This window comes from Triticum urartu, chromosome 7, assembly GCF_003073215.2.
Source record: "Triticum urartu cultivar G1812 chromosome 7, Tu2.1, whole genome shotgun sequence".
NCBI lineage: Eukaryota > Viridiplantae > Streptophyta > Magnoliopsida > Poales > Poaceae > Triticum > Triticum urartu.
The window spans coordinates 74,682,434-74,706,600 of record NC_053028.1 but is presented as its reverse complement, the minus strand read 5'-3'; the positions used below and the strand labels follow the sequence as shown (position 1 = coordinate 74,706,600).

The 24,167-nt window shown below is 50.2% G+C and overlaps 1 pseudogene; it reads right to left on the bottom strand.

The window, feature by feature from the left end:
- Positions 1-20,466: 20,466 nt before the first annotated feature.
- On the bottom strand, positions 20,467-22,798 carry LOC125525674 (annotated as a pseudogene).
- Between the last annotated feature and the right edge of the window lie 1,369 nt (positions 22,799-24,167).

The window sequence follows — 24,167 nt, the reverse complement described above, 5'->3', positions numbered from 1 at the left end:
GACCACAAACGGGCCGACTGTAACCATGGGCTGAATTTGGCCCACAAGCTGAAAATGACAGTAACGGGCCGTAAGTAAACGAATGCTGGAAATAAGCCCAAGAATAAATGGGCTCTGAGAAGGCTGAAAGATAACATGGGCTGGAAACGGCCCAACGGAATAACGGGCCGTTAATGGGTATAAAGTGATACACTATTCATTACGTGCCAGTTTCACCACGGGCCGTTAATGGGTGTAAATTGATACACTGTTCATTACGGGCCAGTTTCAGCACGGGACGTTAGTAGGCCAAGAGTTACATAGGGCCTCATATGGGCCGAAAGACGTCATGGGCCATACAAAGGCCAGAAGTGAAAACGGGCTGGAATCATATTGGATGACCCAGATGACGCTACTGGGCCTAATTCGGATAGGGCGTAACGGGCCATGGGTTAGCGGGCTATAAATGGGCTATATTCGAACAGGCCGTTAACAGGCTTTCCATGGGCCGGCCCGCCAGCTTTTGACCAAGTCAAACGGGTCAGCCTTTTCACAGGAATGGGCCTCTTGAAGGAAATATGCCCTAGAGGCAATAATAAAGTTATTATTTATTTCCTTATATCATGATAAATGTTTATTATTCATGCTAGAATTGTATTAACCGGAAACATAATACATGTGTGAATACATAGACAAACAAAGTGTCACTAGTATGCCTCTACTTGACTAGCTCGTTGACCAAAGATGGTTATGTTTCCTAACCATAGAAATGAGTTGTCATTTGATTAACGGGATCACATCATTAGGAGAATGATATGATTGACATGACCCATTCCGTTAGCTTAGCACCCGATCGTTTAGTATGTTGCTATTGCTTTCTTCATGACTTATACATGTTCCTATGACTATGAGATTATGCAACTCCCGTTTACCGGAGGAACACTTTGTGTGCTACCAAACGTCACAACGTAACTGGGTGATTATAAAGGTGCTCTACAGGTGTCTCCAAAGGTACATGTTGGGTTGACGTATTTCGAGATTAGGATTTGTCACTCCGATTATCGGAGAGGTATCTCTGGGCCCTCTCGGTAATGCACATCACTTAAGCCTTGCAAGCATTGCAACTAATGAGTTAGTTGCGAGATGATGTATTACGAAACGAGTAAAGAGACTTGCCGGTAACGACATTGAACTAGGTATTGAGATACCGACGATTGAATCTCGGGCAAGTAACATACCGATGACAAAGGGAACAACGTATGTTGTTATGCGGTATGACCGATAAAGATCTTCGTAGAATATGTACGAGCCAATAGGAGCATCCAGGTTCCGCTATTGGTTATTGACCGAAGACATGTCTCGGTCATGTCTACATAGTTCTCGAACCCGTAGGGTCTGCATGCTTAACGTTACGATGACAGTTTCATTATGAGTTTATATGTTTTGATGTACCGAAGGTTGTTCGGAGTCCCGGATGTGATCACGGACATGACGAGGAGTCTCGAAATGGTCGAGACATGAAGATTGATATATTGGAAGCCTATGTTTGGACATCGGAAGTGTTTTCCGGGTGAAATCGGGATTTTACCCGAGTACCGGGAGGTTATTGGGCCTTAGTGGGCCTTGGTGGAAGAGAGAGGAGGCGGCCAGGGCAAGGGCCGCGCCCCCTCCCCCTAGTCCGAATAGGACAAGGAGAGGGGAGCGGCGCCCCCCCCTTTCCTTCCTCTCCTCCACCTGTTTCCCCCCTCTCTCCTAGTCCAACATGGAAAAGGGGGGGAGTCCTACTCCCGGTAGGAGTAGGACTCCTGCTGGCGCGCCCCAAGCCTGGCCGCACCTCTCCCCCTTGCTCCTTTATATACGGGGGCAGGGGGCACCCCATAGACACAACAATTGATCATTGATCTCTTAGCCGTGTGCGGTGCCCCCCTCCACCATAATCCACCTTGATAATACTGTAGCGGTGCTTAGACGAAGCCCTGCGACGGTAGAACATCAACATCGTCACCACGCCGTCGTGCTGACGAAACTCTCCCTCAACACTCGGCTAGATCGGAGTTCGAGGGACGTCATCGGGCTGAACGTGTGCTGAACTCGGAGGTGCCGTGCGTTCGGTACTTGATCGGTCGGATCGTGAAGACGTACGACTACATCAACCGCGTTGTGCCAACGCTTCCGCTTTCGGTCTACGAGGGTACATGGACAACACTCTCCCCTCTCGTTGCTATGCATCACCATGATCTTGCGTGTGCGTAGGAATTTTTTTGAAATTACTACGTTCCCCAACACCTCTGTTGGGTCGTGCCACGTGTCGACGTATCATAGGCGCCTATCTGACCCACTGACGAGCTGACACGTGTTTCGTCCGGCCAATAAGAATTTTACACGTGGAAATTTCCCATTGGTCGGGGCTGTTAACGGGTTATCGGATCCAAAACCCGACCCGATAGCTTAACAGTGTTCCGTTACGGTGGATGCCACGTGTCGGTCACCCTTGGCGAAAGCACTTCTGTGAGGCGCGATTTATCGTCATGGAAGTGGACACTTCCGTGATGATAATTTTGGTAATGTCATGGAACACTTCTACGACAGCACAGGTATGACTATCTTGATTCTGCCATAAATTTGTCATGGATGTACATGCATGACAGAAAACGCGACCTACTGTGACAAACACGTATCATCACGGAAGTGTATTTTTTTTGTAGTGCATGTAGCGATGCTTAAGTCTGTCTGAATCATGTTAGCAATTGCCGCATTTTATGATTATGAAATTTGGCAAATGGATGTCAAAACTGCATTCCTGAATGGATTTCTGGAAGAAGAGTTGTATATGATGCAACCGGAAGGTTTTGTCGATCCAAAGGGAGCTAACAAAGTGTGCAAGCTCCAGTGATCCATTTATGGACTGGTGCAAGCCTCTCGGAGTTGGAATAAACGCTTTGATAGTGTGATCAAAGCATTTGGTTTTGTACAGACTTTTGGAGAAGCCTGTATTTACAAGAAAGTGAGTTGGAGCTCTGTAGCATTTCTAATATTATATGTGGATGACATATTGCTGATTGGAAATGATATAGAATTTCTGGATAGCATAAAGGGATACTTGAATAAGAGTTTTTCAATGAAAGACCTCGGTGAAGCTGCTTATATATTGGGCATCAAGATCTATAGATAGATCAAGACGCTTAATTGGACTTTCACAAAGCACATACCTTGACAAAGTTTTGAAGAAGTTCAAAATGGATCAAGCAAAGAAAGGGTTCTTGCCTGTGTTACAAGGTGTGAAGTTGAGTAAGACTCAATGCCCGACCACTGCAGAAGATAGAAAGAAAATGAAAGATGTTCCCTATGCTTCAGCCATAGGCTCTATCATGTATGCAATGCTGTGTACCAGACCTGATGTGTGCCTTGCTATAAGTCTAGCAAGGAGGTACCAAAGTAATCCAGGAGTGGATCACTAGACAGAGGTCAAGAACATCCTGAAATAGCTGAAAAGGACTAAGGATATGTTTCTCGTTTATGGAGGTGACAAAGAGCTCATCGTAAATGGTTAAGTTGATGCAAGCTTTGACACTGATCCGGACGATTCTGAATCGCAAACCGGATACGTGTTTACATTGAACGGTGGAGCTGTCAGTTGGTGCAGTTCTAAACAAAGCGTCGTGGCGGGATCTACGTGTGAAGCGGAATACATAGCTGCTTCGGAAGCAGCAAATGAAGGAGTCTGGATGAAGGAGTTCATATCCGATCTAGGTGTCATACCTAGTGCATCGGGTCCAATGAAAATCTTTTGTGACAATACTGGTGCAATTGCCTTGGCGAAGGAATCCAGATTTCACAAGAGAACCAAGCACATCAAGAGACGCTTCGATTCCATCTGGGATTTAGTCCAGGTGGGAGACATAGAAATTTGCAAGATACATACGGATCTGAATGTTGCAGACCCGTTGACTAAGCCTCTTCCACGAGCAAAACATGATCAGCACCAAGGCTCCATGGGTGTTAGAATCATCACTGTGTAATCTAGATTATTGACTCTAGTGCAAGTGGGAGACTGAAGGAAATATGCCCTAGAGGCAATAATAAAGTTATTATTTATTTCCTTATATCATGATAAATGTTTATTATTCATGCTAGAATTGTATTAACCGGAAACATAATACATGTGTGAATACATAGACAAACAGTATGTCACTAGTATGCCTCTACATGACTAGCTCGTTGATCAAAGATGGTTAAGTTTCCTAGCCATTGACATGGGTTGTCATTTGATTAATGGGATCACATCGTTAGGAGAATGATGTGATTGACATGACCCATTCCGTTAGCTTAGCACCCGATCGTTTAGTATGTTGCTATTGCTTTCTTCATGACTTATACATGTCCCTATGACTATGAGATTATGCAACTCCCGTTTACTGGAGGAACACTTTGTGTGCTACCAAACATCACAACGTAACTGGGTGATTATAAAGGTGCTCTACAGGTGTCTCCGAAGGTACGTGTTGGGTTGGCGTATTTCGAGATTAGGATTTGTCACTCCGATTGTCGGAGAGGTATCTCTGGGCCCTCTCGGTAATGCACATCATTTAAGCCTTGCAAGCATTGCAACTAATGAGTTAGTTGCGGGATGATGTATTACGGAACGAGTAAAGAGACTTGTCAGTAACGAGATTGAACTAGGTATTGAGATACCGACGATCGAATCTCGGGCAAGTAACATACCGATGACAAAGGGAACAACGTATGTTGTTATGCGGTCTGACCGATAAAGATCTGCGTAGAATATGTGGGAGCCAATATGAGCATCCAGGTTCCGCTATTGGTTATTGACTACAGACGTGTCTCGTTCATGTCTACATAGTTCTTGAACCCGTAGGGTCCGCACGCTTAACGTTTCGATGACAGTTATATTATGAGTTTATATGTTTTGATGTACCGAAGGTTGTTCGGAGTCCTGGATGTGATCATGGACATGACAAGGAGTCTCAAAATGGTCGAGACATGAAGATTGATATATTGGAAGCCTATGGTTGGGTATCAGAAGTGTTCCGGGTGAAATCGGAATTTTACCGGAGTACAGGAGGGGTTACCGGAACCCCCCGGGGGTTAATGGTCCTTAGTGGGCCTTAGTGGAGAAGAGGAGAGGCGGCCAGGGCAAGGGCCGCGCGCCCCTCCCCCCTAGTCCGAATAGGACAAGGAGAGGGGGGCGGCGCCCCCCCCCCTTCCTTCTTCTCCTCCACCTCTCCCCCCCCCAAGTCCTAATCCAACTAGGAAAAGGGAGGGAGTCCTACTCCCGGTGGGAGTAGGACTCCTCCTGGCCGGCCGCACCCCCCTCGCTCCTTTATATACAGGGGCAAGGGAGCACCCCAAAGACACAACAATTGATCGTTTGATCTTTTAGCCGTGTGTGGTGCCCCCCTCCACCATAGTCCAATTCGATAATACTGTAGCGGTGCTTAGGCGAAGCCCTGCGTCAGTAGGACATCATCATCGTCACCACGCCGTCATGCTGACGAAACTCTCCCTCAACACTCGGCTGGATCGGAGTTCGAGGGACGTCATCAGGCTGAACGTGTGTTGAACTCGGAGGTGTCGTGCGTTCGGTACTTGATCGGTCGGATCGTGAAGACGTACGACTACATCAACCGCGTTCTGCTAATGCTTCCGCTTTCGGTCTATGAGGGTACGTGGACAACACTCTACCCTCTCGTTGCTATGCATCACCATGGTCTTGCGTATGCATAGGAAATTTTTTGAAATTACTATGTTCCCCAAAATTATCTGTAGAGTGGCGCTCTATGATCCATAGCTTTGTTTCTGGAGGTAGTGTTTCCATTAAGGTCAATGATGAGATTGGCCACTATTTCCAAACAAAGAAGGGATTGTGACAAGGTAACTCATTATCGCCCATGCTATTCAATATAGTGGTGGATATGCTAGCAGTCATGATTGAGAATGCCAAGGTTGATGGAAAAATTGACGGGGTAGCAAATCATCTAGTTGATGGCGGTCTCTTTATCCTTCAATATGCCAATGATAAGATTCTCTTCATGGACCATGACCTCGAGAAAGCGAAAAATCTGAAATTAATTTTATCAGCATTTGAGAAACTCTCAGGTCTTAAGATCAATTTTCATACAAATGAATTGTTTTGCTTTGGTGAGGCACAGGACGAGGCCCACCTATACGCAGACATATTCGGATGCGAGTTTGGCCAGTTTTCGATCACATATTTGGGGATACCGATACATTATCGAAGACTCACAGATGCTGAATGTAAACACATCAAGCAGGGACTGCAACAAAAGACTTAGCAGTTGGAAAGGTAAGGTGCTATCGCTGGGTTGAAGATTGGTCCTCATAAATTCAGTACTAAGTAATATTGGTACTATATATGATTTCCTTCTTCCAGTTGTCGAAAGGAGTTTTACATAGATTGGATTATTTCCGATCAAGATTCTTTTGGCAAGGAGATAGCGAGAGAAAGAAATATTTACTAGCTAAATGGAGTGTGGTTTGTCTTCCCAAAGTCCAAGGCAGGTTGGGCATTCATGACCTTGAGGTTAAGAATAGGGCCTTCATCGACAAATGTTGTTTAAATTACTGACGGAAGATGGTGTATGGTAAACCCTCCTAAGGAGGAAATATGTAGGTTTCAAGACGGTATCCCAAGTATATTGGAAGCCTCGGGATTCTCACTTTTGGGCGGGTCTAATGGATACAAAGAAATATTTCTTCTGCTATGGATCCTTCTCGATTAAGGACAACTCAGAAATTAGATTCTGGGAGGATAAGTGGCTAGGAAATGCCACACTCCAGGAACAATATCTGGCTCTATAAAACATTGTGCATCACAAGGGTGATACTATCGCCACGGTAATGGGATCATTTTCGGCAAATGTGACATTCAAAAGACATTTAATTGGACCCAGACTCCAATTGTGGAACATCCTGCTCCAGCGGTTGTCCATAATGCAGTTGTCACATGGGTCCGATGTATTTCGTTGGAACCTACATGGAAATGGACAATTCTCATTGGAGTCTATGTATAGAGCTTTACTCTAGTCTGATGTGCCAGTTAATAATAACAAGAAGATCTGGAAGATGAAGATACCTCTTCAGAATAAAATCTTTGCATGGTATCTTCCTCGCGGAGTCATTCTAACTAAAGATAACCTTATTTAGAGGAATTGGCATGGAAGTACGTGCTACTTATGGGATTTCCCTGGAGAGGAAGGGTGAAGTAGTATAGTAGCAGATAGTGTTTCCCTTAGTAAAGAACCAAGGTTTATCGAACCAATAGGAGATCCACACAAACGACCTTTAGCAGTACCTACACATACAAGAACAAATACTTGCACCTATCGGATCTCAGGTTACGGCAAAACCCTTAAGGTTCAAACTCTGGGGTGCGCGCGAAGTTCTTTCCCTCCTACCGATCCACGCCCTAGCTCGCTAAGATCTCACGGACGAACTCGACGAACTCGCAACACAGAAGGACACGAGATTTATACTGGTTCGGGCCACCGATGTGGTGTAATACCCTACTCCAGTGTGGTGGTGGTGGATTGCCTCTTGGGCTGGTGAGAAACAGTACAAGGGGAAGAACATCCTCCTGAGGTTGAGGTGTTCTTGTGAGAGCATGGGTTGGCTCTAGACCGGATCAGATTCCATCCCTTTCCCTACTGTGGTGGCTAGCTCTACTTATATAGGCCCTGGTCCTCTTACCAAATATTGAGCGAGAAGGGAGCCAACAACAACGGGCAATTTGAAAGGGGACAGCTAGTACAAGCTATCCTGACAAAAGTGGTCTTCGCCTGCGAAAGGGCTCTGGCGGTGACGCCGTCTTGGGCTCCACGGTGACCTCCGTCTTGCCATCCTTCCAGTCCTGGTCTTGTTGCACTGATATGGTAACATTTGCCTGATGCCTCAGTACTCCGCGCCTGCGCTTGCCGCCTTAGCTCCAAAGAGGAAACAAGGACGCTGCGCGCGCTAGTGCCCGCCTGATCCTGATCATCATGGCTCACATCGCGAGAGCCTCGCGAGGTTTGCCCCGCCTTGATATCTCCGCTCCTCGCGAGGTAGCCTGGAGAGGCCACTCCTGACGAGGTCTTGCGTCGTCCACCGCGCGAGGCTTGGCCCCTCGCGTAGATCTTGATTGCCTTGTTGACAAAGATGGGTCGTACGGGCCTGCTAGCATAGCCACGCCGTGGGCCGCAGGCAGGCAAGTCTGGGGACCCCCGTTCCCAGAACGCCGATAGTAGCCCCCGGGCCCAAGGTGCGCTCGAGCTTGGCTTCGAGGCGAAGCCAAAGGTCAAGTACGGAGCGCCGCGGGCCCCAAAAGCCTACGGCCTTGGTCGACGCGTGGCGGTTGATTGGACGTGGGCGTCTGCGCTTCCCCACGCTGCCTCGGCAACTGCCCGACCTGACAAAGGCTGGCGCAGATAGTGTTTGCCTTCATTGTTTCTTCCTCGCCTTGCTCCAGATCCCCTTTCTCACTCTCTGCCACCGGTACCTCCAGATCTGCTCCAGTCTTGCTCCGCCTCTATGACCCATGGCGCTGCGCAAGACCAAGACCTCCTCGGCACCGGCTTGGTAAGAGCCAGCTCTTGAAGTGCCCACTGTCACGGAAAAGAGCCTCGCCTCCGTGCGCCTGCTGACGGCGGGGGGGGTGCAACGAAGGGGGGAAGACGGAGCTCCGGCTTGCCTCCGACGTGCCGGAGCCTGAGGGAAGCACCTTCTTCCCCTTCTTCTCGAGCAGCATCGTCGTCGGGTTGGTTCCCCCTTCTCCGATTTCTTTTCTGAGGTCCTCGACCACTACGGGTTGCAGGCACTACATCTCCACCCCAACTCTATCCTCCTCCTATCCATCTTCGCCTACTACTGCGAGGCGTACCTGGGCGTGATGCCATCCGTGGCGCTTCTACGCCACTTCTTCTTCCTTCGTGTTAGCGAGGGACACATCTCCGGGTGCGCCAATTTCATCGCATCTGGCAAGGCCAACTCAATCTCGAGCACTGGGAAGAGGGCCGACAATATCCGAGCCAAATGGGTCATGATGGACGCCAAGCACGCCCATCCGCGTTTCACCTTGCCAATGGAGGCGCCCCAGTTTAACAAAGGGTGGCCCTGCGAGAAGCTCACTGATGAGCGGGTGTCGTCTGTGCTGGGGCAGATGGAGATCGAGCTGAAGCCAGGCAACGCAAAGGCGACGAAGGTCACAGGGGCCATGCTCCTGAGGGAATTCTTGATGCTGCGTGTCGCCCCGCTCCAGGCGCGGTCGCGCCCCTTGTGGAAGCTCGGAGATGAAGAAGACGAGATCCGCCTGAGGCCGGGGGCCCTTCCTGGCGACGAACTAGCTGTTGTCCTGTGCCTCCTGGTTGGGGACAATCAGGAGTACACGCTGAGCGCCTTCATTCCTTTGTTCCTCCGCAAGGAATGGGAGCCGCTTGTGCTTTCCAGGCCGACCTTCGACGCACGCGGGCTGGTACCGCCGGCGCTCTCCGGAGCCCCAGCAGCACCGAAGCCGGTGGAGGTGTCCTCCAACGAGTTCGGCGGGGGGAAGGAAGAGGAGGGGGACTCGGAGGCGACCCTCGAAGAGATGGGGGAAAACCCCCCCTTGAGCAAAGCTGAAATCCTCCGCGCCCTGCCGGATGACGCCGAGACCGACGCTCGCCAGGAGGAGAGGGAGCAGCCCCTCATCCCGACAAAGGGTAGGTTGTCGCTGGTTCCTTGGGATGCTGCCTCCGCCTTGATGCCGCCCGGAGCTACCTTCGGCCCCTCTGCCGCGCCATCCTCTGCCCCTGGAGCCCGCGCGCCTACTCCCCAGGCTCCGAGGCTTTCAGGCTTCAAGCTCCCCAAGCGGAAATATGTCGTGGTGGATCAGTAAGTGTTCGACCTCCATCTTGTTTTCGCTCACATCGCTGCTTCCTGACTTTCGTCTTTGGCTGTCCAGGCCGCTGCCCACGACGAAGAAGAGGAAAGAGGGTACGATGCCCGCGCCCTCTTCCGCTGAGAAAGGAGGCGCCAGCGCCCGCACCTCCCCAGCCTGGTCGTCTTCGCGAGGCCAGGAGGAACATCGACGGGAGGAGTCAGCCCCCATGGCCCCACTGGCTTCGGAAGTGTCGGCGTCTGGCCCCGTTGAAGAGGTCCCGGCTGCTCCGGAGCCCGCAGTCTCCCAGGCCTTGGTGACGACGTCGCCTCCTCCCACTGCTGCACCTCCACTCCCAGGTTCTTCTGCTCCTGCTACTATTTTGGAACGCGCTCTTTCGAAGATGACCCAGTTGCGGGCAGATCTCCTGAGCGTGGACCCGCGCATGGTGGCCGGGCGTCTGGAGCTGGCCTCTGGCTGGCTTCACTCCGACTTGGGGGTCCGCTCGGCGCTGAGCCAGGCCGCAGCATCTTCCGAGAAGGAAAAGCGGAGTGCCGCCAACGCTGCAGCCGATTGTGAGGTGGCGCTAGAAGACACTAAGGCCGCCCGCGACCGCTGCCAAGAGCTGGAGGACGAGTTGCAGAGCCTGCGCGGCGCGCACACTAAAGAAGCGCATGGCCGCCTGGCAAAGGAGGAGGAGGTGAAGGCCCGGGAAGACGCCGTCAGGAATCGTGACGCTGAGCTGGTGGAGCTAGGGAAGACGCAGGCCGCCGAACGCATCCGGTTGGAAGAGCTGGAGCAGAAGGTGAAGGCGAGGGAGACCGATCTTGACGCCAAGGCGCGGGTCCTGGCCGAGGACCGTGTGGCCTTTGCCGACCTCGAGAAGAGATCTTGCAAGGCACTGAAGACGCTCTATGAGCACGGCCTGGAGAAGTCGCTAGCCATCAATGAGGACGGCCCCGCCCGGCTGCTTCCTCGGTGAAGGCGCTCGAGGAAGTCATTGATGGTGTCGGTCCCATGGCGGAGGCAGAAGCTCGCGTCCTGTCTTCAGCTGCATTGACTCGCGTCTTTAGCCATATGTACCTCCGTGACCCCAACGCTTGTCTTGACGAACTGCTGGAACCCGTGGCTGATGATCACAGCGCAGCCGCTGCCGCAGCCGTGCAAGGTCAGGTGGAGGCGCTGCTGAAGAAGTTCCGCGGCTTTGTCTCCGCACCCTTGTCCGGCGATCCTGCGGCTGATGGTGCCGATGAAGACGACGTCACCCACGGAGGAGTACCTTCCGCCGGTGATGGCGGTGTTCCAGTTAGGCTCCTGAGTCGCGATGCTCGGGAGTCTCCCCTTGACATGCAAACAACTTCCATACCTATCCTCGCCGAGGCCTCGGGAGGGGCGTGCGATGACCAGGTCCGGGAGACCTGTTTGGGCGGCGTGCGCTTGGGCGTGACCCGAGAGCAGCCCCCAGGCCCGGGAGGCCTGGTTGGGTGGCGTACGCTTGGGCGTGACCCGAGCGTAGCCCCCGTGTCCAGCCCCTCGCGCAGCTCTCCCGAGGGGAGGCGTTGCGGTGAGGCCGGACGCTGAGCTCTAGGGCTCCCTGAGGTTGGTACGACCGTGGAGCCGCCCTCAGTTGTTTATCACCAGTGCAGAGCATAGTGCTTCCGCTTGTGCACGGGCATAGCCGCTTCTCGGCAGTGTCGACGGCCAGCGCGGAGCATGGTGCTTCCACTTGTGCGTGGAAAGGGGGGCCCCCTCCAGGAGGAGCCCCCGGGGCGTGTACAGCCCCGCCCTGACACGTGGCTTGCACGGCAGGGCTGCGAGGTGTATCTGTGCACTCGTGAGCCAGCGCGGGACTCGCGAGGCCCTACCTCAAGGCGGGTTGAGCCTGGTCTTGAGTCTTGATGGCTGTATGTTCCTGCAATGCAGTTAGGTGCAAGCAATCTACATCCTTAGGTCCCGGCCCTCAAGCGAGCTCAGTCGCCGCTGGTATGCTAGGTCGCGATGCCGTGGTCAAGGCCAGGGGGTGAGGGCTGGAGAGCCAGTAAGAGCTCCTAAGTCGCGATGCTCAGGAGCCCCCCTTTTAACGCGCAAGCGGATTGCATCATAGAGGGGTGGACGCATGGCGGGTGGCAACCGAGCAGGGGGTAGTCATAGGCAGATTAAGCATGGAAGGCAAATCAGCCTGGGTAAATGCAGAAAGATACATGCCACTGGGTCAGGCCCGAGCGGCTTGGGGATGATGCAGCCCGAGGGGCGCCCCCAGCGAGGTAAGCTAGAGACATAAACAAAAGGGATACATGCCACAGGGACGGACCCACATGGCCTGGGAATAATGCAGCCCGAGGGGCACTCCCAGCTAAACGAACTTGGAAAATGTCACCTGGTTCTGTCGACCAAGAAGAGTTGGTGCAGCTGAAGGCGTGCGTCGAAGGAATGGCTCCTCACGAGCCACCGGGGCCCTGAGCCTCGGGAGACTCTGGGGGCTCAGGTGGTTCCTTGAGGACCATCTCCATCTCCGCCAAGATGGCGTGGTACCTGGCCTCCTGAGCCGCCAGGACATGCCGCATGTTGCACTGATAGGCTGACGCCACGCTCGGCAAGCCGAAGGGCATGCGAACGTAGCTATGTGGTGGGCCCTTGCAACGGCCCACATGCGAAGGCCAGAAAAACTCCTGAGATGCGACCCTGTTGAGCCTTGGGACGTCGATGCAGACGCGCAGCCCAGCATCCTCGCCTGGATGGGGAGCTGCGCCTGGTGAGCGGCGGTCGCCGCGCATGGCCCTTGCGTCTTGCAGTTCCTGAGTGGTCTTGGTGATGAACTCCTAAGTGGTGGGCACTCCTTACCCTGGGTTCTCCTGAGGGAAACGTGTCGCGAAGCACGCCTCCAAGTGGTGCCCAAGCGCCTCCCTCGTGAGGTTGGCAAGGTCCGAGGCTCTCCAGAAAAGAGCCCCCGAGCCCTGCCCGAGGAGGGCGTCGGGCGCGCCTTCCTATGCAATGGAGGGAGGCGCCCCTGGAGCGGGCGCTGATCCTGACGAGGCTCCAGCTGCGTCGCCACCCTCCTGAGATCCTGCACGGCGCAGCTACTTCTTCTTGGGGATGACCTCCGGAGGGCCTTCACTTCTGCTGTCGGGGTCGTCAATTGCTGCAGCTTGGAAGGCGCGCTCGAGGGAGCACACCGCATCTCTTTCTTCACATGGGACTGTGATGATTCCGCCGCTTCCTGGCATCTTGAGGACGTTGTAGCCGTGGTGGGTGACGGCCATGAACTTGGCCAGGGCTGGATACCCGAGGATGGCATTGTACGGTAGACGGATGTGGGCGACGTCGAAGTCGATGAGCTCGGTGTGGTAATTCTTGCGTTCCCCGAAGGTGACAGGGAGGCGGACCTTCCCAATTGGTGTGGTGGAACCATCGGTCACCCCTGAGAAAGGCTTGGTAGGCTAAAGTTGCTCGTATGGCACTTGGAGGTTGTCGAATGTGTCGATGGACAGGACATTGAGTCCAGCACCGTCGTCGATGAGGGTCTTGGTAACTTGCACATTGCTGATGACTGGGGAATAAAGCATCGGGAGGGCGCCAGCAGTGGCTGCGCACTTGAGCTGATCTGTCGAGTTGAAGGTGATGGCGCATTGGGACCACTTGAGCGGGCACGTGGCCTCGAGCTTGCGGAGGACTGCGTTCACTTCACGAGCAAACTGTTTGAAGATGCGCTGCGAGGCTGGGGCCTGAGCTCCGCCCAAGATACAGGCGATTGCACGAGGCTCGTGGAAGCCCCCAGCCCCCTCGTCCTGGTAGTGGTCGTCGTTCCTCCTTGGCGGTGGCGGTAGCGGGGGGAGACCGGCGTTGCCCTAAGGACGATCCTCACGAGGCTGGTCCCTCCACGCGCCCTCGCGAGGATGATCCTGCCAGTGGTCCTCACGAGGACGGTCACGCCACTCCTGGCATGGGCCACGATCGTCCCAGCGTCCGCCGCCAAGTCCTCCTCCACGGCCGTAGCCACGGTCACTGCGCTCGGGGCGTCGACCGAAATGTCCCTCGCGGATGGCTCTGGGCTCTTGACAGTCACTGGTGTTGTGGGTGTTCAGGTTGTGGAAGGTGCAGAATGGCCGTCTATTCTTGGATGACTCAGGCTGATCTCTGCCCCGCTTGCTGTCGGGCTCCGCTGCGAGCACGGCCGCTTCCTTGCGCTTCACGTCCTTGGCCTTGGCCTTCTTTTCCTCTACGCCCACAGCTGGCAGCTCGAGGAGGGAAAGGCGCACCTCCTCAGCTCTTGCGCACTTGGTCGCCAGGTTGAATAGCTCCTGAGACGTGCACATCTCCTCGTGGATAGCGAGATCTTCCTTCATCTTGACGTCACGGACGCCGTCAGAGAACGCGGAGATGATGGCCTCGTTCGTGACCTTGGGAATCTTGAGGCGACTGTTGTTGAAGCGCTGGATGTACTTCTGGATGGTCTCTCTTGGTTGTTGCTTGATGCGGCGCAGGTCACCCGCGGGCGGTGGGCGGTCGCGGGTGCCCTGGAAGTTGGCGACGAAGCGGTCGCGCATCTCTTCCCAGGAGGAGATCGAGCCATGTTGCAGGTTCAGGAGCCAGGAGCGGGCACCATCCTTGAGGGCCATGGGAAACCAGTTCGCCATGACTTTCTCGTCGCCGTTGGCTGCTTTGATGCTCAACTCGTAGAGCTGCAGGAACTCCGGGGGGTCGGCGGTGCCGTCGTAGCGAGGAGGCAGATCCGGCTTGAACTTGCCTGGCCAGGCGACACTACGCAGCTCGGGGGTGAAGGCGCGGCAGCCGGCCATGGTTGTCGGGGCCCATCTCGGAGGTGGCGCTTGGTCTTGGTGAGGCCCGCGTGCCGCTACCGCAGGTAGCGCGCGGTCTTGGCGAGGTGGCGCGGGGAGCACATGTGCAGCTTCTCGCGGCCGAGGGATTTCTTGGCAGCTCCTCTCTTCGCGCGCGGGCACCGGGCGTGGCGGATCACGCCGTGGGGTCGCGCGCCTTGGCGTCAAGGTGCAGTCTTGGGGCAAAGGTGGTGGAGGTGCGCCATGGGCCACGTCACCGGTGGCTGGCGGAGGGTGAGGTAGAGAGAGGGACGGTGCCGGGGAGCCCCCTGCGGTGCGGATGACCTCGGCGACGCGGTCGAGCCACTCCTCGTAGAGGTCGTCGACCAGGCGGTAGCGCAGGAGCTCGTTTGCCGCGAGGAGAGCCGCCCGCGCGTCCATGGGAGCGCGGTGTGCATGAGACGAAGAACCGGCCGGGGTCAGTGATGGAGTGGCGGTGCGGCCGTCCTGCCACACCGATGGGTGCAGCGAGGACGCTTGCTGCTCGTTCCCCGCCGGACCGGTGGCGGCATTGGCGGCGGCAGACGGAGAACGACGAGGTGGCCCACCGACAGGAGCCGTCTGAGCAACGCGGGCGGTGAGGGCAGCCTGGCGCTCAGCTCGAGCGCGGCGAGCGTCCACCATGGAGACGACGGGGCGACGGAAGGGAAGCTACGGCGCACCCCTAACTGGCTCGCCAAATGTCGGATCTCGGGTTCCGGCAAAACCCTTAAGGTTCGAACTCTGGGGTGCGCGCGAAGTTCTTTCGCTCCTACCGATCCATGCCCTAGCTCGCTAAGATCTCACGGACGAACTCGACGAACTCGCAACACAGAAGGACACGAGATTTATACTGGTTCGGGCCACCGATGTGGTGTAATACCCTACTCCAGTGTGGTGGTGGTGGATTGCCTCTTGGGCTGGTGAGAAACGGTACAAGGGGAAGAACAGCCTCCTGAGGTTGAGGTGTTCTTGTGAGAGCGTGGGTTGGCTCCAGACCGGATCAGATTCCATCCCTTTCCATACTGTGGTGACTAGCTCTACTTATATAGGCCGTGGTCCTCTTCCCAAATATTGAGTGGGAAGGGAGACAACAACGGCGGGCAATTTGAAAGGGGACAGCTAGTACAAGCTATCCTGACAAAAGTGGTCTTTGCCTGCGAAAGGGCTCTGGTGGTGACGCCGTCTTGGGCTCCACGGTGACCTCTGTCTTGCCGTCCTTCCAGTCCTGGTCTTGTTGCACTGATATGGTAACCTTTGCCTGATGCCTCGGTACTCCGCGCCTGCGCTTGCCGCCTTAGCTCCGAAGAGGAAACAAGGACGCTGCGCGCGCTGGCGCCCGCCTGATCCTGATCGTCATGGCTCACGTCATGAGAGCCTCGTGAGGTTTGGCCCGCCTTGATATCTCCGCTCCTCGTGAGGTAGCCTGGAGAGGCCACTCCTGAGGAGGTCTTGCGTCGTCTACTGCGCGAGGCTTGGCCCCTCGCGAAGGTCTTGATTGCCTTGTTGACGAAGATGGGCCATACGGGCCTGCTAGCATAGCCACGCCGTGGGCCACAGGCAAGCAAGTCTGGAGACCCCCGTTCCCAGAACACCGACAGCACCCAACGCAGACAAGATGGTTGTTAGTCCCCTTGTACTCGTTAATTGCAAAGACTAAATCTAATAATAGGAGATATATAAGTTGCAAAGTGAAATAAAATAAAAGGAATTAAATGGCAGCAATACTTTCAGGGTTTTTGTAATACGATGGATAGATGGACCCGGGGTCCATAGTTTCACTAGAGGCATCTCTCTCAAGAATATAGCAAACAGTGGGTACACAAATTACTGTTTGGCAATTGATAGAAAAAACACATAGTTATGATGTTATTCATGGCATGATCAGTACATAGGCATTACGTCTGTGACAAGTAGACCGAAACGATCCTGCATCTACTATTATTACTCCACCCCTCGACCGCTATCCAACATGCATCTTAAGGTATTAAGTTCATAACAAACAGAGTAATGTTTGTAGCATGATGACATACTGTAGACAGAATAAGACCAATCAATATGATCAAACCCCATCGTTTTACCCTTAGCAGCAACAATACAAATACGTGCCTCGCTACCCCTTCTGTCACTAGGTGAGAACACCACAAGATTGATCCTACCACAAAGCACCTCTCCCACTGAAGATAAATCAATCTAGTTGGCCAAACCAAACAGGTAGAACAGAGAGATATACAAAGTTATAACAATTACACATAATAATGTTCGGAAATAACTCAATTACTTTCAATGAACAATCTGATCATAAACCCACAATTCATCTGATACTAACAAACGCACCGCAAAAGAAAATTACATCGAATAGATCTCCGAGAAGAACATTGTATTGAAGGTCAGATATATATATATATATATATATATATATATATATATATATATATATAGAGAGAGAGAGAGAGAGAGAGAGAGAGAAAGCTATCTAGCTACTAGCTATGGACCCGTAGGTCATGTGGGAACTATTCACACATCATCGAGGAGCAGCAATGTTGATGTAGAAGCCGCCCGTGATCGATTCCCTCTCAGGCATAGTACCGGCGGAGGCCTCCAGATGGGATCGCGGAAAAACAGAGACTTGCGGCGGTGAAATAATTGTTTTGGGTCTCGCTCTGAAGGTTTCAGAATATTTGGGAATTTATACCACTGAAATTAGGTTAGATGGTGCCACGAGGGGCCCACAAGACAACAGGGAGGACGCTGCTAGTTCTATATATTCTCTGATTGTTAAGTGGGCTGCAGTCCACGCATCCCATTTTGCATTGTGTTTTTCCAGGAATTTACAGAATATATGTAAATTATAATAGTGTGTTATAAATAATATGTATATAGAAATAAATGAAACAATTTATAAAATCATGTATTGATTTAACATTTATCCATATAATAAATTATGAATTACAAAACTCTTCATGCGATAATTTGCATATTGACTAAAAACATATATTCAGTAAATGCTTATATAAGTTTGAAATTGTTCACAGATTAACAATATAATTTTAATATATAAAAATATTCATGTTTTTACGTATTTTTTAATGAATGCTTACATAAGTTTAAAAATGTTCACAGTTTTAAAACAATAGTCAGGTAGTGTGTAAAACTGTTCATGTTTTAAGAATTTTTTTAGTTACTATATATTTTCATAAATTATTAAATGATTTTTAATATATTAATAATTTTAACAAAGTATTCATGTAGTATATATAAATGTTCATGCTTTCAAAAATATATATTCGTATAATGTAAAAATAGTTGGCTGGGATTAGAAGCAACGACATTTAGTCATCATGTAAAAGTGGCCACCGCACCACCTCAGCAGCGTTACTTTTTTAGGAATTAATAGAATATATGTAAATTATATTGTTATGCTATAAATAATAATAATATAAAATAATATTACATTATAAAAAAGATTCAGGTATTAATACATATAATTATATATTTTATTTCATTATAAATGGTAATATAATTTTAAAATGTTCATGATTTTAATAAAAAATATGTTGCATATAAAAGTGTTCATTGTTATTTTGAGATCTATTTCTTTATAACACACGGTTACAATTTACATGTACTTTAAAAAAAATAACAGTGCAACATGGACCGCTGGAACTCCAGCCCACTTAAATCAGACAGGTTATAAATGTTTTGTATCCGTTCGTTAGAACATCTCTGTCGGGTTTATTGCTCTGGCTGGCGCTACTACAAGCGGCAGGGCAGGTGATCGAATCCCGGCGACAACAATTTTTTGCACAATAATGTGGGTGGCTGACAGATGGACCCCACATGCCTCCATTTGTTTGGAAAATATTGGTCGTTCACAGGGGCTTTTTCATAAGAAAATAATTCCCGAGGTGCTTTTTGCAAAATAGCAGGCACACATCATCCAGCCGCTGACAGTGGGCCCATGCCATGTTGGCGCGCCTAATCAGCACCTTGTTCATATAGAAATGTGATTTGCATCGCACATGCACGCCAAAGCCAAGTTATGGCACTAGTTCAATGTATGCCACAAGTTTTAGCACTAAACAGATTTTTCGAGCCAAGTTATGGCACAAGTGGTGTATCTGACTCATAAAAGTACTTCTCTTATGCAGGTTATCTATAGATATACTCTTCGTTTATGGTCCTCTCTACAACGTAAGGAGAAACTAGATCTGTTTACAGAGATGTGTACACGATTGGAGGCTACAATGAGGGATACTTTTACCCGACTTTGGGTGGCAGCATGATCTGAGGATTGGCAACCCTCCATTTTAGGCATTATATGAACTCTACATGTTTCTTTATATTTCACCTTTTTATTTTTTTCGTTTGTGTGAGAGGACATTGTTTGGCCGTGCGCGTTTTAGCTATCCAGAGGCCGGGTGTAATGCTTAAATCTTTTAAGTAATAAAGCACCCTTTTTCAAAAAAGAAGCTTTTATAACTAGGACTAAGCAGGAGCAGCACGACACCCTCGTTGGCCAATTCATTATAGCAAATGAAGGGTCTGGTGGAAACGGTATGAAGAGATACAGTGAAGCCTACCAGTGATCCCAACCCTCATACCAATTCGTCTCTTCGTTGTTCCAAGTGTTATACTCTTCAGAGATAATCAGGTTCAGAGATTCATAGCCTGACACAAGGTCAACCAAGGCGTCGTTGACATGGACATGAACTAGGAAGCGGCGAAGACAGGATGCCGGTCATGTTTGGTCGACTATCGAGGTCGTTTCAAGCCTGAGACATTCCAGAGAAAGACTCTGTCCATTTCTTGTTGTTCTTCAGAGATACTGGCCAATAAAATTGTGCATCAGAGAAGCTTCTATGCCGCTTTGTTTTCTTGATGTCCAATCACCCAATGTAACTCGGTTTGGACAGAGTTGTGTCCTTGTGTGTTTGTGTACTAGAGTCAGGCAATTGCCCAATGAATTTGCTTTAACCCCAGTCTTGGAATTAATATTCGTAAAGTAAAACTAAATAGTACATTTTTTATGACAAAACCACATCCGGATCATTGTCCTGCGTTTATGTATATCCTTCGTTCTATCAAATAGATTACGGTTGGTTTCGTTTGAATAAAATGAATCCAGGGTGGAGCCCTATTTTCCTAAAAGGAAATGGATTACAAAATAGGACAAAGAATCAACACGACACCCACGTGTTACGACTAAACTGAAACACCTGATAGGAAAACGGGAAGCAAGAACAAAAATGCCTGCAAATTCTGTCAGAAATCACTGTCATGCTGAATGTTGTTATTTCGATCAAAATGACTGCAACTAACAACGTGAGTGCTGAACTGTGGGCTGCTGAGAGCACAGATCGTGTGCAACCTTACGATCATCAGAGTCCGGAAGAAAGACACTACTAAGAAATGCTAGACATTTTGGTATCAAGAGCACATATTACGGTAGGCACTGCAGCTTCAGTTACACACTTAGTTTCCTGTGCCTACTTTCTTCAGTTACTGCCAATATGGTTACTGCAGCTTCAGGTCCATTTTTCATGAAACCTCTCTAAAGAATGTCTGGTCATATACAAAAGAGTAAATTGCTAAAGAGAACAACCAAAGGACATCTAAACTCAAGTGCCCAACTAACAGCAAGAACAACCAAATCATTGTTCATATCAGATGCTTCATCTAAGAGAAATGCATAGTACAAAAGGAATGCAGGACCATTAACTCACTGCAAAAACCATAGCATCATCTAAGAAAAATACATACTAGTACGAAAGGAATGCAGGACCATCAAATCAATGCAAGAACCCCACAGTGAATGTCAGAAGAGCGACACTAAAACGATTACTTCAACCAGCATCACTACAGATTACAGAGTCGTTCAGCCATCGGATGAAACATTTTCACCAAGTTTAGCTAGCAGAAGAAACACGGGAGCTGCTGAGTTTTCTGAACCTATATCTATGTGTCTATAGGCAAAAGTAGGCGTCCAGTTCTGTTATCATCATATCCGAGGCGGCGCAACTTATGAACAGGTGAACTGTCAGGCCTCCAGCTATGAGCTTTCTCTATATTGCGTTGACATCAGGGTATCGCAGCTCATCGTACGCTGAATCAGCAGAATGTACGAACCAGTTAGGCGGCAGACCAATAATCAATAACGATATAAACAAGAAAAATCTGAAACAATATTATGTGCAAGGAACTAAGCTTTTTATGCACTACTGCAAGATACTACCTGAATTTTATTCACGGGTTAAAAAATTAGTATCTTCTCTGCAAAGGTGAAATGAGATGACTGAACTTGATTTGGCTTTTTAGGGTCCATAATTCTAATAATGGAAAATGTTACGAAATGGACGAACTGAATTATCTGAATCAAAGACAGAACTGTTCAGACCATCTTTTACCATGTGTACAGAGTCACAGATAAATCCACATGGCACCTACTATTTCCATCCAACTACTTTTACCTTACAGACTACAGCAATTTCAGACAAGTTCCAAGCACGATCAAATTAGCACTAGCAGTAGCACTCCAATAAAGTAAGACTCCAAATATCGTGTTCATGCAGCAAAATAGTATTTACACCGACATCTGTGCTTTGTGTGTAGCAGATTCGAGACCAACATTACTTTTCTCGCTAAAGAAGATCAGTAGGAAGCAGATGAACAATCTAAATCTCAGAGTAATGCAAAAAAATAACAAGACCAAGAATACAGCCCACAAAACCTGAATACAACTTATGTGCAGAAACAAGATTCAGTTTAGTGTTGTTGGAACCTAAATTTTGTTCACAGGTTATTCAATGCAAGTAAAATGGGTCAAATCAAACGGATATCACCATCTTCTCTGTTAATTCTGAAAAGAGATGAATCAACTGACTAACTTCCACAGATCATCTTTCATTTATCTAAAAGATTACTGCAGTTGCAGACAATTCCCAACACCTAACAAGTTTCAGACACAACAGTTTCAATTAACTTTTTTTCAGTCTATAACAGTTTCAGTAAACTGTTTCTCAGACTATAACAGTTTCAGTAAAAAAAAATTCAAACACAAGCAGATTAGCCATGCAGCAAATAGTAACTGCACCAAAAGTGAATCTGTAAATTGTGCATAACAAAATCAATCAAGACTACCATCAGGAAATCTTTAGGTAGTATGAGTTGTGAGTTGTGACATGGAGGGAGGCTCTCACCAGGGGTCCCGGACATCATCACGACAATCTGGTGGGCCTCGGCGTGGCCAGAGTAGCGGGGCAGATCGACGACGAGTGGAGTCGGCCTCCCTTAGAGGCCCGCCCGGACGCACATGGCGATGCCGTCGGGGTACTGGCCGTCGATGAAGGCGATGCGGTCGGCCAGCTCGTTCCTCAGGTGGTTCACGGACCTCCCCCTGAAAGGGAAGATGTGCCAGTTTTCCTCGTCGTAGAACCCCTCGGCGTTCGCTCGCACGAACACGATCGTCCGCCACGCCTGGCCGAGCACCATGTAGAGGACGCGGTTCTGCGGTTGAGTCAAGAAGTAGGAATTTGGCAAGAGCAGATCAGGAATTGCTCTTGAGCGAATGAATTGGCAATTCGAGAAGCTGGTCATGGCGAACTCACGGGCGGGCCAGGAAGGTCAGGCATGCCCGCCTCTCTGGCGGGGATGGGCTCGACGATCCAGTGCGCCATGTTGCTGACTCTGTCCATGTCCTCGACGCTGACGCCGGTGTTCCAGCGGAGGTACCTGCCGTTGGCGCGGAGGTAGCAGCCGCCGACGTTGCGGAGCATGACGTCGTCACCGGAGCCCGCCCCGAAGGCCTCCCACATGATGGCCTGCACGTCCGGCTCATCGTAGTTGCGCTGCTCGGCGCGAAAGCCGTTGTGGCCGAGCCCGAGCGGCGCGCGCCTGGCCGTGGCGGCGAGGTAGCGGCCGTAGGCGGCGCTGTGGAGGAGCAGGTACACGGCGTCGCCCTCGCCGTGGTAGATGTGCACCGTCCACGCGGCCTTCAGCGAGGCGCGGCGGTCGCGAAGGGAGACGGTCTTCCCGTCGCTGTTGGCCTTGAGGTACGTGCCGTGCACGCGGCTCCGCAGCCACACGTGCTGCCTGTCGTGGAACCTGTCCATCGGTCGCCGGCGCTGGAGAGCAGAGGCGGTGGGCGCTGCTGCGCGGTGGCGAGAGGTGGGGTTTCTTGGCACTCCGGCGAGGAGAGGCGAGCTCTGTTGGCTGTTGGTTGCGGCGGTTACGTCGGGCGCCAAGGCGGGGTATTTCAAGGTGCCTGACCCCATCGCCGTCCTGGGCTTCGGGCCTGCGGCCCCTTTCCTCTGCCTCGGCCCACGCTCCCGAAGAGAGCGAGCCACCATCGGCCCCTTTCCGGCAACACGGCTTGCTTCTAGAGAGTGCTGTTGACATGCGTGTTGCTTGTGCTGCTTGCTGCCCTCTGCCCCGTGCTCTCAAGTGTACGTGCGTGACACCTCGGTGGTGGGATGTGCTGGTGTTTTGCAATGAACCAACGGATAGGGACACTTGCAAATGCTCTCGCCATGCCGGGGTTTAAGGACCACAATGGCGAATTGCCCCTTGAAATGAGATCTGGAAATTGCATGTCGCGGAACAACAATTTACACAAAAAAATTATAAGTCATAGATAACATGATGAAGACCCAGAAGCTTGGCAGAGGATTAAATTGACAATTGTCAGTTTAGTATGTCCTCTTGAAAACGATGAAGGAAACAACAGTGTAGCATATTAATGTATGGGTTAATATATGGCATCTAGATGTGAGATAATATCTCACATCTAAGTATGACATCAGCACTTTTGTGGTCTCTTTTATTTGTTTGTTTGTTTTTGTGTGTGTTGGGCCTGTTAGTTTGTCGGAGAGAAGACTTCCTTTCCTCCGCCTGATTTTTTTTAGGGTACTTTTCCTCGGAATATCCTAACGGACGCTCATTGCGGCAGAATGTCGAGCTAACGCACAGACGCGAGCGACCTAGCGATCACGATGGGCCGGCCCAACTACAAGATAGTACACGCGCTACATTATCCGGTTTTGGGAACTTTCTGGAAGGTTCCTGACCGGTTTTGGGAACCTTCCAGAAGGTTCTTGAACCGGTTTTTCTTTTTCTGTTTATTTTTTCTTTCTATTTTTTTCTTCTTTCTTTGTTTTTCTGTTTCCTTATTTCATTTTTCAATTCCTTTTTCTTCTCTTTCTATTTCCCTTTTTGTTCTTCAGATTTGCAAATTCCTTTCTGTTTCTTTTTTCTTTTCTTCTTTTTTCGTTTTTTGTTTGTTTTCTTTCTTTGGTTTCTTATTTCATTCTCTTTTCTCTTTTTTTTCAAAATATTCAAATTTTGTTTGCCTTTCCATAAAATTTTCAGTTTTTTAAAAAATGTTCTCAAAATTCAAAAATTGTTCTCGTTACACAAAAAAGTTCAAAACTTTCGAAATTAATATAATGTACCAGACTTCAATTATTTCATTCACGTTTTCAAAAAATGTTCGCGCTTCCAAATTT